This window comes from Vombatus ursinus, unplaced genomic scaffold, assembly GCF_900497805.2.
Source record: "Vombatus ursinus unplaced genomic scaffold, bare-nosed wombat genome assembly UNPS02014774.1, whole genome shotgun sequence".
Lineage (NCBI taxonomy): Eukaryota > Metazoa > Chordata > Mammalia > Diprotodontia > Vombatidae > Vombatus > Vombatus ursinus.
This window is the reverse complement of record NW_020954552.1, coordinates 20,622,133-20,635,946: the sequence shown is the minus strand read 5'-3', so window position 1 is coordinate 20,635,946 and position 13,814 is coordinate 20,622,133.

The window sequence follows — 13,814 nt, the reverse complement described above, 5'->3', positions numbered from 1 at the left end:
GGTGAAAATAGAATGCTTTGATCTACATTCAGACTCCATAGTTCTTTCTCGGGAGGTGGATAGCATTTTCCATCATCAGTCTTTCTGAATTGTCTTGGATCATCGTATTGCTGAGAAGAGCTAAGTCTATCAAAGTTGATCATTGCACAATGTAGCTGTTACTGTGTACAATGTTCTTGGTTCTGCTCACTTCGTTCAACATCAGTTCATATAAGTCCTTCCAGGTTTTTCTGAACTCCACCTGCTCATCATTTCTTATAGCACAATAGTATTCTATTACATTCATGTACCACAACTTGTTCAGCCATTCCCCAACTGATGGGCATCCCCTCAATTTCCAACTCTTTGCCACCACAAAAAGAGCTGCTATAAATATTTTTGTATATGTGGGTCCTTTTCCCTTTTTTGTGATCTCTTTGGGATACCGACCTAGTAGTGGTATTGCTAGATCAAAGGGTATGCACAGTTTTATAGCCCTTTGGGCCTGGTTCCAAATTGTTCTCCAGGATGTCAACACTCTCTTTTAACAGATAAGATCCAAGGCATCATTACAAATGAGCTCAATGACTTGACCAAATGATAAGATTCAACCCAGATCCTTTGGCTCCAAACCTAATGCTCTTTCCACTGTACCACAATCTAGTTTTGGTCAGCAACCATGTAAGTATCACTGGAGAGGACTTTTTTTTTCCATTAAGAACTCAAGGGCTGGTGAGCCCTGTTTTTTTTGATAATTCTATCATTCCCCTAAAGCAGGAGTTAGGGAGTCAGCCTGGGGTAGGGGAAAGAACGCTGGACTGGGAGTCAGAAGAGCTAGATCTATACTCCATCTCTGTGATTTACTACCTTGTGTAGCCTCAGCCTATTCACTTAACTCTTCTGGGCCTCAATTTCCTCACTTGTAAAGTGAAAGAATTGGAACACGTGGTCTTTCACTCTTAAATCCTCAGTAAAGTAGCTCTGGTTTAATCTGCAGCCAATCTGGCCTAGGTTGTGGTAGGCTTGGCATCGTAGTCATCACAGGAATCCTCTGCACTCCCTTCCCAAGTCACTCAATGTTTTCTGAAAAATATGAGAATTAGAAACCCCAGATCTAATGCTGACTCCCTTCTAAGTAGACCCAAACCCAGATAGCATGGTACTATGGAAGGACCACTGAATCTGGAGCAACATGGCCTGGATTTGAATCCCAGCTCTACCATTTGCCCCCTGTGTGACCCTGGGCAAATTACCTAACCTTTTTCAGCCTTAGTTTCCTCATCTATAAAATGGGGGGGGGTTGAATTAGATAACCTCTAAACTCTCCTTCAGTTCTAATTCTAATTCTATGAATTTATTAATCTATTCTAAAAGGTGTAAGTGTATTTTTTTTTAACTTGGTAGGGTTTTTTTTCTTAAATAATATTGTCTTCAATCGTAATGCTCCAGGATGAACTTGGGTGACTCAAACATTGACATTACATATTGCCAAGACCCTGAGTCACCAGCTAAGTAACTAGTGTTTGCTCAAAACAACCCTGAGACCTTATGACCTGATTGCAAACAGAAAAACCTACATTGGTTGAAGTGAGTATCAAATTACTCTTATTCTAACTAGCAAATAACCAGCAGGCCCCTTTTCTGAGAAAGGCAGCAAGAGACCCTGTAATGTATTTTAATGCTCACCGAACATGAACAGTGGTTGATGGCCCCATGTTTAAACAATGAGAGTTGCTATAGCATTTATACCAGCAAAGGTCCAACAGAAGCAGTATTTCATTTGCAGGTACAATCTGCCATTAGATCATTGGAGGCACTTGAATTGCGAAACTCCAGAAATCTTTCAAAGACCAGAAATTATTAGACTAGATTTGCTTTAAAACCCCTGTACCAAATAATAGTGTATTTTCACTAGAAGCAAACTAACCAAGGGTATTAGACTAGATAATCTTATAAGGTCCCTTTTAACTCTAAATATAAGATCCTAGAAGAGAATACATACATACACATAAAGAGAGAGAGGGAGAATATATACACACACATATGTATACTACATAATACACACACACACACATACACATATATATAGGAGAGAGAGAGAGAGAGAGAAAGAGAGAGAGAGAGAGAGTATTGCATTTATAGTATATTTTGGGCTTCTTCCAGTGTTGCCAAAATGTTGGGCTTTGAACTTCATATTCTACATACACTTGTACATATGTGCATGCATGTGCATATATGTGTATGTTTATGTGCCATATATGTATATATACCTAGACATACATATAGGTATATATACATATATAAATATGTAATATATAATATATATAATATGTAAGTTTGGGGCTTTATTATATATATATGTAAAATAAAGTACAAAGCCCAACATTCTGGCAACAGTGGAGGAAGCCCAAAATACATTTTAATACACATATTTACAGTATATTTGCTTCTAGTTCATTTAGATAGGGAACTCCAGGCATGGATACTTCCTCCATTGTTGCCTATTGGCTACTCCTCTGTGATTTATAATCTTAGATGACAAGTGCCTGGGGCACTGAGCAATTAACTAACTTGTCCCTGGTCACACAGCTAGTATGCGACAGGAACTGGATATTAAGCCACGTCTTGCTGACTCCAAGGCTGGTTTCCATTATACAATGCTGCTTTTCCTAGGCAATACAAAACTGTAAAAATCAAAAACAACCCAGGATCTATCAAAGGAGGAACACTGGATCAAGAGTTAGGAGATCAGTGTTCTAATCCCGCCTTTATTATTGATGGTTTCAGTTCTCCATTTGCAAAATGGGGATGATAACCATTTACCTGCAAACTTCATAGATATGTTGGGTTTGGGACTTTATTTTAAAAGAAAATGAGCCCCCAAGTATCTTTTCATAATTATTATGTGTTAATATCATCTCTACATCTGGGCTCATGTCTGAATTCCAAGAATATTCTTCCCTAATATATGTCGTCCACTGGTTTTCAGTGACAATTCAGCCTTCACTTCCTTATGCCTCCTTGATATAAATGTATGAGATATACAGAAACAATAGTATTGACCTACTTAATAAATCAATTCCTGTTACATTTTCTTAACTTTCTACCTTTGACCTCCTTAGGGTATGAGAACCTCTGGGTCAAAGTGTATGGAAATTTTCGTGATTTTCTTAGCACAAACTGTTTTCCAGAAAGGTTGATCAATTCACAGCTCCACCAATAGCATATTATGTGCCTTGTCTGTCCACAACCCCTCAAATATTCACTATGCCCATCTTTTGTCATCTTGACCAAATTGCTTGGTGTGAGGTGAAACCTCTGGGTAATTTTGACCCATCCATCTTTAAAAACAGATCAAATGTTGTTTCCTTCCAGTTAGCCTTCTCTGATAAAACTGTGTCAGGAATAATTTTTCTTTTCTCAGGGGTGTAATAGCACTTGTGCATCTCTCATTTACTGAGATGCTGTGCTGTGTATATAGTAGGTGCCTATTTGTTGAATGCAAGTAGAAAAGTGAAAGAGCTAGTTCTCAGTTGTTAATGTTGCAGTGACAATACTTCTGCCCTTCTTATAACTCCAGTGAAATGGCCAGTGAGCAAACCCCGTTGCTGACAGCTGGGTTAGCTTGTGTAATGACTAAAAGGATGTTTTTCAATATGGGCAGTAAATGTAGACAAGCAAGCGTTGGACAGTTGTGTACTAAACTCACTCAGTCCCAGACTGTCCCTAGGACAGTGTTGGCAGGCAGCCGCAATAAACTTGAGCAGTCTTGAAACAGCAGCAATAACCCCCAAATCACAAGGCGGTGGGGTGGGGAGTTGGGCTTAACCAATTGCATTCAGGTGTGAGGAGCTGTGGATGGCTGGTCTTGGCTGGGGCCACCTGCTACCAGCGGTCTGAGTCTTTGAGGTTAAGATCAGGGCAGAAGTCGGATTATCAAAGCATATCCCCTTTGTAGGCATTCCAGAGGAGTTACTGGGTGGGGCTTATTTGCAGACTTGTTTGGAGTGCCAGAAGAAGCAGTAGGTTTTAATTATTGATACCTTATTCCAAGGTCCTCAGTGGTCACTGATTTAAAAAAAATCAAACCGGGAGATAGAAAGAATATGGACCTTTGGGAGCCTTAATTGATTGTTTTCAGGGTTTTTGAAAATCAAGCAATTTCCACGGGACCAAGCCACAAGGCAGACAAATGAGACATGATTTATCTTACCATAAAAAAATAAAATTTAAGTCTGCTAGCGACTTCTCAGTACTTTCATTCATCTTTTGTATACCTACTATACGGAGCACAGTATTAGTCAGTGAATTAGTAAATAAAAGGTACACAAGCATTATTCCAGGTTTGAGAAGGGAAAGATCGCTCTTGATGGGGGCATGGATTTACGGATCAGGGAAGGCTTTCTGGAGGAGGAGGCATTTGAGCTGAGTTTTTAAAAATGAATATGTCAAGACAACTCTGAAGCTTCACTTCATACACAGCAGTTTGGCAGTGTCCTCCCCTAAATTCATCCCATCCGGTCCATCCAATTTGGGGGGAACCTCCCTCACTTTCTCTTGCCGTCTCAAGGTACCAGTGGTACCTTGGCTATCCTGCTGTCATTCCTCATTCTTGCTACATGGCTAACCCAGCTTATTTTCCTCTGATACTAATGTTTGAGATGTGGTTTACTCCTTTTCTTCAGAGTTCCTCATACTGGTTATATGTTATAATCTGCTCATAAACCACCACATGTCTCTCCAGTACACTCTGGGTGATATTTATTTTTAGTTTTCGGAGGCAGTTGTATATATGTCTTGTTGCCGTATAGCAATACATGGTGGAATGTTAAGACTTTTTTAAATGGGCCTTTGCTTTCATGGGAAGCATGAAGTCAGTAAAACAGTTTTGCAATTACCTAAAAGCAATTCAGCTTGCTCTCCTTCTGTTCAAATCTGGGACCAAATTGTCCATCTGAACTGTCTGTCTCAGATATCCATACTGTTGGGGCACTCTATATGGTGTCCATCTAAATGCATGGTAAAACCTAGATAATAGACATTCCTCGTGGCTTGGACTCTCCCATGTGGATGATCAGGCAAAACTCCTTTGAGTGATTAAACATCTCTGCTAGAGGTTCTACAATGTCCTGTGGCTTGATGTAATCAGAATAATGTCACCCATAAACAGGAGGACTTATTATCCACAGGGAAACCTTCTTCATGCAAGACCCTCTGTCAAATCTCTTCCATCACAACAGAAAATATTTTTTGGCAAGCATATATCTCCCTGTCATATGCCTTTCACTGATTTTTATTATTAGAGGGTCATGGAACAGAGTTATTTCTGTTGTTACATCTCCTAAGGAATCTGGAATGATTTTGATATAGGGATGGGAGATGCCTTATTGAGAAAGGGCATATAAGGCAATATATATTGAGAAAGTGAGGGAGGTTCCACCATATTGAATGGACCTGCTGGGATAGGGGAGGACACTGCCAAACTTCTGTGTATGAAGTGAAACTTCAGGATGGTCTTGACATACTCATTTTTAAAAAAACTCAGCTCAAATGCTTCCTCTGCTACAAATCAAATGCTTTTTCACAATTAATAAATAATAAGCACACTGGGATCTTATATTCTCTACGTCTTTCAGTCAATTGTGAGATGGTAAAAATGTGGTCCATTGTTGAATATCACTTGCCAGAACCGACTTTTTTTTTTCCTACTAATGCCCTCATTGAGGAGGCCCTAGATTTATGCATACGTGACTCTCATAAAGATTGTGTGTTTGTGTGTGTGTGTGTGTGTATACACACATATACAAATATACATATACCTACACAGATATATACCTGTATGTATATGTACAGGAAGGGGCAGCTAAGGAGCATCATAGTGAACTGAATGCCAGGCCCGGAGTCAGGAAGACTCATCTTCCTGAATTCAAATCTGGCCTCAGACACTTACTAGCTTTGTGACTCTGGACAAGTCACTTAGTTGCCACAGTTTTCTCATCTATAAAATGAGCTAATGAAGGAAATGGCCAACCACTCCAGCATCTTTGCCAAGAAAACCCCAAATGGGGTCACAGAGAGTCAGACACAACTGAAATGACCCAGCAAAATATACAGGAAAGGAGGCATTATTGTTTATTGATATCGTCAGTCCCCTTTTGGGGGTTTTAACAAGGTCTGATATCTTTTCCACAACATTGGCATCTCTCCTTCCTTTCGACATCTTCTATCTGAATGTCTCTCAATTTCTTCACAATTGTATTATCTTCAGCACTAACCTCCACAAAGTCCAATCTGGCTGATTTTCCCATCTTCGTCCTCTTCAGTGCCTTCTCTGCCTTGTATATAAGCAATACAAGACCATGATGATAGAGGATAAGTTTGGTGGTACTGCTGTCCTTGTTAGAGAAAACATTGTTAAAATAGATTTACGTATCTCTTCCATTCTTCTGTTTGTTATTCTCCTTACATTTTCATCCTTGAACATCCTTGGGATGGCTTAATCACTTGGATGTCTTGCTAAATTTTCTATAAATTGGTTTGACCATCCCGCTGCTTCTCAGTGCTTTATGAGATGTTGCTGCTCTATTGTCCATCTCTCTTCATGATATCTTATAGACAAGTTTATATGAACCCACTATTGTCTTTGGCAGCTCTCTCTCTATTTGGCCGGTCAAATATTTGCTGACTAAGGCTCTTTCTGGGCACTTTCGATCTCCTTGTTGTGCCAATTAGTTTACATTGGCTAAACTACCAGATAAAATTGTAATAATTGTTGTCAATTGCTGTCGTTTCTGTTGTCCACTTCCCATTTTGATTGTCAATTAATTGTTAAGATACTAGGGAATTAAGTTGTTTCAATTAGAAGTCTTATGTTTTTCTCATTAAAATTCCTACTTTTCACTAATTCAAATCTTAGTTCTGACAAGTTGGTGGTCTGAAGATACAGACAGCTGACTCAGGAATTACTCCCACATCAATAACATTTCTTGTCTTTTAAAATGTAATGCATTTTGTTCTTTTTGGCGCTCCCCATACCCAGCTCCCCCCAATACTTTTCTCAAAATGTTCATGATTTAAAGACACTAAGCTTCTGTGCAACCTTCAGGTCTTTGGCTTTATTCCTTCTTGCTGAACCGTACTTTCCCATATAGATCCCCCCAAACTCACCTTTGCCCATGTTTGCATTGAAGTCACCAAGTATCAGAATATACATTGATTTAATTTGGTCTTATCAAGTCCTTCACAGAATTTCTCTGCCACTTTATCTTTAGCACTTGATGTTGGTACATAAACTGTAATTATTTTCATAGTAACCCTTTTGCAAATCCTTGTCATTAGTAAGTTGTACTTCATACTCAAAGAGGATCAAAATGACATCACTATGTCGGGGCCACTGTTACAATGTGTCCAACTGTGGTTGATCACACTGATACAAGCTTGTAAGGCTCTACCACTGATAAGGCACAAATAGTCCATATGAACATTTGGAGTGGCGATATCTCTAAATACGCACATCTCACATTTCTCTTGTGCTACTGCAATTCTGCTTTGCTCATAGAGCACAGCACCTTCTTTGATGCGGGCGCACCATGCTGAGTGGGCCTGTGCCAGCATCTCCCGTGTCTCACAGTCTATTCCAAAGTTCTTCAGAGAGACTTTGAGAGTGTCCTTGAATTGCTTCTTCTGGCCACTGTCTGAGTGCTTGCCTCGTGTGGGTTAATTGTTTTATCATATACGATGACTAAATATCTCATTAAATAATGTTTCTTATTGACTGAATGACTCTAGCGTATGCCAAAATATATTCTGCCAACTCCTTTCTTTGCCTCTTCAAGCAGTACTCACAGGTCATCCTTCCGTCTTTCTTCTAGTTTTGTCTATAGCAAAATTTAGTAATATTAATTTGATTATTGTTCCAAGAGCAAGAGGTGAAAAGGGAGTGGGAATAGATGGCAAGATGCCATACTGGATGGATCCTAGAGGATGATTGGAGTAAGTTTTCACATCAGAAGGACCATGAAATTGCAGGTTTAGACCTGAAAAAAAAAATATTGGAAAGGTAAATTTTGACTCAGTCTATCCTGGAGGGATAACCAATGGTAAATTAGTGGGTGAGGTTTATTATGGGCAAGTCTCTTAAATTCCCTAAAGTATAGTCCAGGTATTTTGTAACCTTTGAGCAGTGCTAAGCAGCTCCTCTTTTGGGGAGGATTTTTACAGTCTGAAAAAAACAAAATAAAATCACTTGAGTTCTTTCTATTTTACTACCTTCTTTTCTTACATAGGTCATCCCCTTCTGACCCTCCTCTATGGCAAGTATTATATGTCCAAACTCTTTTACTTATGTGTTTATTTACTTTGAATTCCCAATGAGATTGGACCTTTTGCACAGTGGATAGAGCTAGCCCTGGAGTCAGAAGGACCTGAGTTCAAATGTGACCTCAGAGACTTACTAGCTGTTACCTTGGGCCAGTCACTTAACCCTGTTTGCCTCAGTTTCCTCATCTGTAAAATGAGCTAGAGAAGGAAATGGCAAACTACACCGCTATCTTTGCCAAGAAAACCCCAAATAGGCTCTTGGAGGGTCAGACATGACTGAAATGACTCAACAACAGCAACATCCTTTCCCTGAAAGAAGCCTTGGAGTGTCTCTGCAGTTGATAGAGTATCTTGTAAGGAAGATTTTTCCCAAAATATTTAGCTTCCACGTTGTTCATTTATTGTTATAGTAATAAGAACTTTCGCATACACGTCCAGTGCCTAGCACAAGCCTTCTTCCACAAGGTGATGGTTCAATAAATGTTCATTGATTAAATGAATGAACGAATACAGAGATAACTTCTAACAAAACTCTCAGTGCTACTAGGGAATACTGATTAGAACTAGGGAAAGAAAGCAGGAAAAGGTCCTTGGATCTTGTGAATATACTGCCACCTTGTGGTGATAGTTTTTTACAAGGTTTGTTATTAAAATGAGGTTTTCTGATTGGCCATGTGAATTTGTATTTCAATTGTGATTGAAATTGGGGAACATTTTCTACTTAAGCTGCATAATTTATCTTATGCATGGCAACTTACTGCAGCTCACATGGAAATTAACCATTTATTCAATAAATAACCGTTAATTAGTTCAATTCTGCAAATATTTATTAAGCACCTTCTATGTATGTTCAGGGCTCTGAGGTAAACCCTGGAGAAACAAGGTGAATAATCAATTGTTTTTGTCCTCAATCAATCTAGGGGATCTCAGGATGGGAAGAGGATCTCAAAGGTCATTTAGTCTTAACCCACACCTGAATTAGCATCCCCTCTAAAACATTCCTGAGAAGTGACCATTCAGTAGAGAAATTTACAACCTAATTGTACCCACTGTGTGTACAGGGTAATTTTTTTGATTGCAGGTTGGAGGACAGTAACATTGGTCTCACCCTCAAGGAGTTTCCCATCTAGTAGGAGACATAAAACATGTACACAAAACTCAGTAAATCCCATCACCTAAAGCAAGATTAGTAACATAAAGACAGCAACAAAGTATAATAGGAAAGAATTCAAAGGAGGGAGAATTTTTTTCTAGCTGGGGTTATCAGAGAAGACTTGATGGAGGAGGTAGCATTTGGGCTAAGGGTAATAGCCAGAACCTACTATTTGCCAGGCATTGTGATAAGCACTTTATAAATATTATCTCATTTGATCTTCACAACAACCCTGGGAGGTGGGGGCTATTATTATCTCCATTTTACAGATGAGGAAACTGAGGCAAACAGTATTGCCCAGGGTCACACAGCTAGTATCTGAGGACAGATTTGAACTCGGGTCTTCCTGACTCCAGCCCCAGAATTCTTTCCACTTTCCAATTAGTAGGATTTTAATAGGCAGAGTTGAGGAGGTAAATACATACCAGGAGAAAACAAATGGAACCTTAAGATACAGAGGTGGGGAGGCATGGGCTAAGAGTTCAAAGAAGGGCAGTGTGGCTAGAGTGTTGTGTACCTAGTGGAAAGCAGATGGAATTTCTTGACTAAAAATGTCAATAGGTCACAGATGGTACAGGCATTGAATGTCAGGCTAGAGTCTGGACATTGGAGGGCAATAGGGAGCCATTCAAGGTTTGTGGTGGAGTGAAGGTATTACACAATGATGTTTTAAGAAAGATTAGCCAAACAGTACAGTAAAGGACGGGTCAGAAGAGAGACCAGAGGCAAAGGGAATAGGTAGGAAATGACAGCACATTATTTATATAAATCACTAGGTGAGGAACTGAATCATCTAAATAGGCTAATAGGGTTGTGAGGATGACAAAAATGCTTGGAGCTCCTCTCCCAAAAGTAATTTTGGGGCTCAGTGGAGCAGCCAGGTGGCACAGTGGATAGAATAACAGGCATGGAGTTCAAATCCGGCCTCAGACGCTTCCTGACTGTGTGATCCTGGGCAAGTCACTTAACCCTATTTGCCTCAGTTTCCTCAACTGAAAAATGAGCCAGAAAAGGAAATAGTAAATCACCCCAGTATCTCTGTCAAGGAAACCCCAAATGGGGGTCAGGAAGAGTCACACAAGACTGTAAAATGACTACACAACAACAGAGCCTAGACAAGGGTAGAAATGAATGTGAAATGAAGCAAGCACTTATTACTATGATCTCGGCACTGTGCTAAGGGCTGGGGATACAAAGAAAGGCAAATATGGTCTTTGCCCTCAAAGAATTCACATTCTAATAAAGGAGACAAGATGTGAATAATTAGATGTAAGTAACTAGATTAAATAATAAATATATGTAAATAACTAGTAAATAACTACATACAAGATACATACAGATTATATGGGAGTCTTAAGCAACATCCCCTCCAATTTCTCTGAGCTGTGAGTAAATGACTGATTTATGAGTAAATACCCCTACTACAGCCACCATGAACCACAGAAAGGGAGCAGGCATGAGTGTAGTCTTTTTAATCAAAAGACTTGCAAAGTAGATGACATTTAATGATATGCATGACCATGATTGGCGAGGAAGGAAATGAGCACATTGAGGATGGGCTCTGTATCTCCAAGATCTAAGTCTTAAGCAAGAGAGAAAGGGGTGGGGGTGGGGGAGGGAAGAGAGGGGAATAGAGGGTATTTAGGCTCAGAAAGGAGAGAAATGAGTAGGGGAACGTTGCCAAAGGGGAAAAAACTGACTGAGTGGGCCAGACGAAGAGTAGGATGGGGTTAGAAACTGACCCTGTGATTATAATGGTACAGGGAACTCTCTCTATCAATGTAGGTTAGCACTTTCTCTCAAGCTTTGTCTGAGAGTTATCTTGAGTACTTAGTTGCCTGAGTTGAGGTTACAATAATAATAATAATAATAAGCTTTAGTAGGGATCTTCACAACAATCCCATAAGGTAGGTGCTATTATTCTCCCCATTTTACAGATGAGGAAACTGAGGCAGAGGATGACTAGCCCAGGATCTCACAGCTAGTAAGTATCTGAGGCAGAATTCTAACCCAGATCTTTCTTATTCCAAGTCCAGTTCTCTACCAACTGAGACACCTAGCAGCTTAACTTACTTGCCCAGGGAAATATAGCCAGTATGTGTGAGAGGTGGGATTTGAATCGAGGTCTTCCTAAAACCAAAGCTATAGCTGTTGTGGGCATGGGTGTGGATAAGCTGTAGCTGGCGTGGATAAGAGCCGGTAAAGAAATAGCAAAGTCCTTTACAGAGCCACTCTAGTTAAGGTTGGAGCCAGGTCCTCTGACTTCCAAGTTCTGTACTCTTTCCATGCTAACCCTCCCTAGAACACCTGTTTCTGACACAAATGATCTACCTGGCTTTTCATCTCAAGACAAGCGCACCTGCTAGCTTGTCCTATGGACTCAGGCCCATGTATATCCTAACCTGGGCTCCAAACTGGAAGAATGTTAACAACAAAAACAAAAACAAAACAAAAACAAAAACAAAAACAAACAAAAAACCTTGTGTCTTCTAAAACAATGATGTTGCCAAGATCAATCTTGCTCCTGTGCCTATGTTCTGACTCTTGTTATCCAAACATCTGTGTCTGGGTTTTAGCCTTCCTGAGTTAAGGTTATAGGCCCCCTATAACCAGCCCCTCTGTACCTAGATTTCAGTATATGGCTTACAGTCTAGTCTACTTAATCCTACCACCTTCCCATCACCCCACATTCCCGGTCATCCCTCTTGCCCTCATTTGTTCCTCTGCAGCCGGGGCAATTGGCTATACTCTGCTCCCCACCTGTATGTAAGGCAAGCAGGCATAGTACAGAAGCCCCAAAAGAGGCTGAGAAAAACCACTTAATCTGAGGGTGAATCTAAGACGGTGAATTATGTTTAAGGGGAGAAGTGGAGACTAAGGAAGGAGGGGTGGGAAGAAGGTGTCTGCCTCACTAAGGCTAACATAAGCCTTTCGGGAAAAAAAAATTGTTAACAAGTTGATCCAGACAGAGTCTGTGCTAAGGAAGTGAGTAAGCCATGAACAACCTTAGACAAACCTCCAATTTCTTCCTCCCCTGCTCCCTGCACCTGGAGTTTGGTTTTTCTGGGAACTCAGGTATGCATGACAGTGCCTTAACTTCCCACCCTCACTCTGAGGAACCCCTAAACAGGGGTTTTTCACTCTTTTGGGTTTTTCATGGGCCCTTCTGCCAGTCTGGTGAAATCTATTAACCTCTTCTCAGAATAATGCTTTTAAGTGCATAAAATGAAATACCTAACAGTATAAATTAAGTCTTTCAAAATACAGTTATCGGGGCAGCTGAGTGGTGCAGTGGATAGAGCGCTGGCCCTGGAGTCAGGAGGACCTGAGCTCAAATCCACAAAACACTCACTAGCTATGTGACTCTGGGCAAGTCACTTAACCCCAATTGCCTCAGAAAAAAAAAATACAGTTATCAAAATATATGTTTTTTTTTAAATGCACAAGTTCATGGACTCCAGGTTAAGAACCCTTGCCTTAGAAGAACTGGCCTTCAGGTAGGTTATGGAGGATTAGAGGACACTTCAGGAGTGTCCAGAGGAAGACAGGGTCTCCTCATACCTGCCTAGGCAGATAAGCAGCTAGAGTCCCCTTTCGCAGAGAGGGCAGGTAATCCTTAGAGTATGCCCCTCTTTAAGACTAAATGACCCACTGGGGCACACTCTTATTGCATCAATAAAGGTAGTGTAGGCCAACTCCCCCTAGCCTCTCCATCAACTTTGATACCACATTCAAGGCTCTGTGTGTCATCTTGGGTTGAAGAATAAAAAGACACCAGGACTGAGACAGATCCTCATAGCCCCCCAAGACAGCAGACAATGCCACTATAGAATAACTGGCCCAAGCGACAGCTGTAACCTGCTTTACTCTCTCACAAAGGCTGCCACAATTGGACTCTGATCTGTCAATATTAGGAGCATGAAGGTTTTGTGGTTCCATCTGAGCTCCTTGGTAACTTAATCCATAAACTGGCCCTACCTAGGATTCATCTAACAGAAATACATGTGCCAGGTTGTGTGGGTTTTCCAATTTCCAGAAAGTAGATGGCACAGTGGATACAGCACAGAACTTCAAATCAGGAAGAGCTGAGTTCACAACCAGCCTGGGACCCTGGGTAAGTCCCTTGACTGTTGGTCTGCCTGTTTCATCTGTAAAGTGGGGATAATAAGAGTAACTAATTCCCAGGGGGGTTGTGAGGATAAAATAAGATATTTGTAAGGTATTTTGCAAACCTTAAAGCACTATATAAATGCTAGATATTAAAGCATTAGACACCAGGAAAGTAGATGGATTCAGCCCTTAGGTCATCCAGATGACCCTTATACTTTCTCAAATATGGTACCCAGACCTTTCCAGAGTCTAA